We start from the raw sequence: 4,943 nt of genomic DNA, 5'->3' as shown, positions 1-4,943 counted from the left end.
TGAGCAGCTATGAACATTGTTGTGGCTAAGTCTTTTGGACTTAGCAATGAAAAAGCTGACTAAAACAAGATCTTATTAGGAACCAGGAAATTTAACAACCTTCCTAAAGCTGCAGGAGCAGCTTAGTCACATCCTCTAGTCCCTTATCAAGAAAATGAGTCACATCACTGGTATTCAGAGTGCCAGGTGACAGTCTCAGAAAGAACCTAGGGTCAAAATTAATGAATTGCACCTTTCACCTACAGCCAACAGATTAGAAGGTCAGCTAATATCAAATCTTAAAAACAAGCAAAAAGGACTCTTTTTTTGGTTGGAACCATGGAGGGTACCAAAGAGAAGAAAAAGAAGGTTCCTGCTGTGCCAGAAACCCTTAAGAAAAAGTGAAGGAATCATGCAGAGCTGAAGGTAAAGCGCCTGCGGAAGAAGCTTGCCCAAAAGATGCTTTGAAAGGCAAGGAGGAAGCTTATCTATGAAAAAGCCAACCATTACCACAGGAATACAGGCGTACAGAATGGAGATTCAAATGGCTAGGATGGCAAGAAAAGCTGGCAACTTCAGTCTACCTGCAGAACCCAAACTGGCATTTGTTATATCAGGATCAGGGGTATCAATGGTGTGAACCCAAAGGTTCATAGGATGTTACAACTTCTTCGCCTTTTGCCAGATCGTCAATGGCACCTTTGTTAAGCTCAACAAGGCTTCAATGAACGTACTGAGGATGTGGAACCATATATCGCACAGGGGTACCCCAACCTGAAGTCAGTGAATGAACTAATCTACCAGCGTGGCTATGGCAAAAATGAATGAGAAACAAACTGACAGCTAACGCTTCGATTGCACCATCTCTTGGTAAATATGGCATCATCTGCATGGAGAATCTGATTCATGAGATCTACACTGATGGAAAATGCTTCAAAGAAGCACATAACCTCCTGTGGCCCTTTAAATTGTCTTCTCCAAGGGGTGGGATGAAGGAAAAGACCACCCATTTTGTAGAAGATGAAGATACTGGCAACATGGAAGACCAGATCATCAACAGACTTATTAGAAGGATAAATGAAGGTATCTACCATCATATTTTTGTGAACTGGTCAGTTAATAAAACAGTACCTGTTCTTGAAAAAAAAAAAAATAAGCGGGGGTATTCAAGATGGCAGGCTAGAGGGTGGCTGCATTTCATGTTGCTCCAGGACTCAGGATTCAAAAGAAGAGATATTGAGAGACTTGGGACCAACTCAAAGCCGCCGGGTGAGTCTCCCCTGTTGGGGAGGCGTCCCGGATGGGGCCGTAGTCCTGGAACGCAGGGAACTTTGTGAAGTAGAGTTGCCCAACAAGACACCCCTCCCCCTGTTGGAGCAGTGAACTCGGACAACTGGGAGCATCATAGAGGAGGCCGCTCAGCATGATGCTGGGACTTGGAGCAACCCACTGGGGCTCCAGGCAGCTGCCTAGAGGAGGAGCTGTGCAGCGAGCTGTTTGGACTCAGAGCGACCGCTCCTGAACACTGGGGGCTGCCCAGAGGAGGAGGAGATGCGCAGCAAGCTGTTTGAACTCAGAGCAACCGCACAGAACTCCAGGTGGCTGCCTGGAGGAGGAGGAGGTACGCAGCGGGTCACTTGGACTCGGAGCAACCGTACGGAACACCGGGTAGCTGCCCGGAGGAAGAGGCGTGCAGCAGGTAGCTGGGACTCGGAGCGACTGTACGGGGCTCCAGGTGGCTGCTCAGAGGAGAGGCTGCATAGCCAGGCAATTAGGTGCAGAGCAGGGTCCCAGGACCTAGGCGGCTTCTTGGTGGAAGAGCCACACAGAGACAAGCTGAGGGGCAGAGCAAAGTTTCCAGGATGGTGGGCAGCTTCTCTGAGGAGGGGCAGGCTAAGGAGACTCGTCTGCTATGAGCAAGGCTCCCAGGCCCAGGAGGTAGGCCTGGGCCCCTGGAAACATTGCAGAGGAAGGCTGCCAAGCCTAGGCAGTAGTTGTGGATTAAGGGGAACCTTTAGGAGGGGAACTGACCAGCAAGACCTCCCCACTGGGTGAGTCTTCCCCGCCTGGTGAGGTTTTCCCATAAGGACGGTAAAACCAGAGACACAGACCCAAACAGGCCTTTCATCAGCCCGCAGCCTAGTTCCTCTTTGGATGACATTGGGCTACAAGTGGAGGCACCTCTTCTCACTAGCAGGGAATATACCCGACCTAAAGGCCACCACCCCTAGAGAGGCAGCTTCCTTGTGGAGCACTGCAATATCAACTTCCTCCAAGTCTTCAGGCTACTGAAGGCTAAGAGGGGATATATTAGAAATCTTCAGGGACATTATAAATCAATAGAGGAAATCTGCAATATCTCAGCGGTCCACTGATACCTGAACAATATGAGAAAACAAGGGAAGAAAATGCCCCAAACAAATCTAGATGTTACATCAATAAAATCCAACGACAGCATGGCAGAAGAAATGACAGAAAGGGAGTTCAGAATGTACAAAATTAAAATGATCAGAGAAGCAAAAGATGAGATGAAAGAGCAAATGCAGGCATTGAATGATGAGATGAAAGAGCAAATGCAGGTACTGAATGATGAGATGAAAGAGCAAATGCAAGCATTGAATGATCTCACTAATCGACAGTTAAAAGAGCAAATACAGGAAGCAAAAGATCATTTCAATAAAGAGTTAGAGATATTGAAAAAAAAAACAAACAGAAATCCTTGAAATGAAGGAAACAATAAACCAAATTAAGAACTCCATAGAAAGCATATCCAATAGGATAGAACACCTGGAAGACAGAACCTCAGACATTGAAGACAAAATATTTAACCTTGAAAACAAAGTTGACCAAACACAGAAGAAGGTAAAAAATCATGAACAGAATCTCCAAGAACTACGGGATATCATGAAAAGGCCAAATTTAAGAATTATCGAGACTGAGGAAGGCACAGAGAAACAAACCAAAGGAATGAACAATCTATTCAATGAAATAATATCAGAAAATTTCCCAAATCTGAAGAATGAAATGGAAAACCAAGTTCAAGAGGCTTATAGGACTCCAAATACACAAAATTACAACAGACCCACACCAAGGCACATTATAATAAAAATACCTAACATACAAAATAAAGACAGAATTTTAAAGGCTGTGAGAGAAAAGAACCAAATTACATTCAGGGGGAAACCAATACGCATATCAGCAGATTTTTCAATCCAGACCCTAAAAGCTAGAAGGGCCTGGAACAACATTTTTCAAGCCCTGAAAGAAAATGGATGCCAACCAAGAATCTTATACCCAGCAAAACTTACCTTCAAATTTGACGATGAAATAAAATCCTTCCATGATAAACAAAAGCTAAAAGAATTTACAAAAAGAAAGCCAGCATTACAGAACATTCTCAGCAAAATATTCCATGAGGAAGAGATGAAAAACAAAGAAGCAAATCAGCAAAGGGAGGAATTATCCTAAAGGAATTGTCAAATAAAGGAGGAACCAAGTAGTGTCAAATAAATAAATAAATAAATAAAATGAGCCAAATGACCGGGAATACAAATCATATCTCAATAATAACCCTGAATATCAATGGCCTAAACTCATCAATCAAAAGACATAGACTGGCAGATTGGATTTAAAAGAAAGATCCAACAATATGTTGCCTGCAAGAGACTCACCTCATAGAAAGAGATATCCATAGACTAAAGGTGAAAGGATGGGGAAAAACATACCATGCCCACGGATACAGCAAAAAAGTTGGGGTATACATCCTCATTTCAGATAATGTGGACTTCAAGCCAAAGTTAGTCAGAAGGGATAAAGAAGGACATTTCATACTGCTTAAGGGAAGCATAAATCAGCAAGACATAACAACCATAAACATCTATGCCCCAAACAGTGGCTCATCAATGTATGTCAAACAAATCCTTCTCAATTTCAGAAACCAAATAGACCATAAAACAATAAAAATAAGTGATTTTAACATGCCTCTTTCACAACTGGACAGATCTTCCAAACAAAAATTGAACAAAGAAAACATAGATCTCAATAACACAATCAATAATTTAACATAACGGACATTTATAGAATATACCATATAACAAAGAGTGAATACGCTTTCTTCTCAGCAGCACATGGATCCTTCTCTTAAATAGACTATATATTATGCCACAAAGCTAATGTTAGCAAATACAAGAAGATAGAGACACTACCTGGTATTCTGTCAGATCATAATGGATTGAAATTAGAAATAAATGAAAGAGTAAAAACAGAAACTACTCCAACACCTGGAGATTAAACAATAAGCTATTATATGATGAATGGATAACAGAAGATATTAGGAAGGAAATTAAAAAATTCTTAGAGGTAAATGAGAAAAAAGAAACTTCATATCAAAATCTCTGGGACACTATGAAAGCAGTTCTTAGAGGAAAATTTATTTCATGGAGCGCATTCAATAAAAGAAGTAAAATCAACAAATAAACAACGTAACAAACTAAAAGAAAAAAAAAAAAAACCTAACATTGCAGGTCAAAGCCCTAGAAAAAGAACAGACTAACACCAAAAGTAGTAGAAGACTGGAAATAGTTAAACTCAGAGCTGAAATCAACGAAATTGAAACAAAAGAAACAATACAAAAAATTGACAAAATAAATAGTTGGTTCTTCGAAAAAATAAACAAAATTGATAAACCCTTAGCCACGCTAACAAAGAGAAGACGAGAGAAAACCTAAATCACTAAAATTCGGAATGAACAAGGAAATATCACAACACACACGATTGAAATACAAAACATAATTAGAAGCTCTTTTGAAAATCTGTGCTCCAACAAAATAGAAAATTTTGAAGACATCAACAGGTTTCTAGAGACATATGAATTTCCTAAACTGAATGACATACACAATTTAAATAGACCAAGTTCAAGTAATGAAATAGAAGAAGTCATCAAAAGCCTACCAACAAAGAAAAGT

General features: G+C 40.8%; 1 pseudogene across 1 annotated transcript; it reads left to right on the top strand.

Moving 5' to 3' along the window:
- The first annotated feature begins 318 nt into the window (after window positions 1–318).
- LOC306658880 (large ribosomal subunit protein uL30-like) lies at window positions 319–1,162 on the top strand (annotated as a pseudogene). The gene is made up of 2 exons: window positions 319–1,062; window positions 1,158–1,162. The product of its transcript is annotated as a large ribosomal subunit protein uL30-like (transcript).
- The last annotated feature ends 3,781 nt before the right edge of the window (window positions 1,163–4,943 follow it).

Source organism: Sciurus vulgaris (assembly GCF_902686455.1).
Source record: "Sciurus vulgaris genome assembly, chromosome: 4".
Lineage (NCBI taxonomy): Eukaryota > Metazoa > Chordata > Mammalia > Rodentia > Sciuridae > Sciurus > Sciurus vulgaris.
Note: the sequence above shows the minus strand (reverse complement) of the source record. Positions and strands in the feature narration are given on the sequence as shown.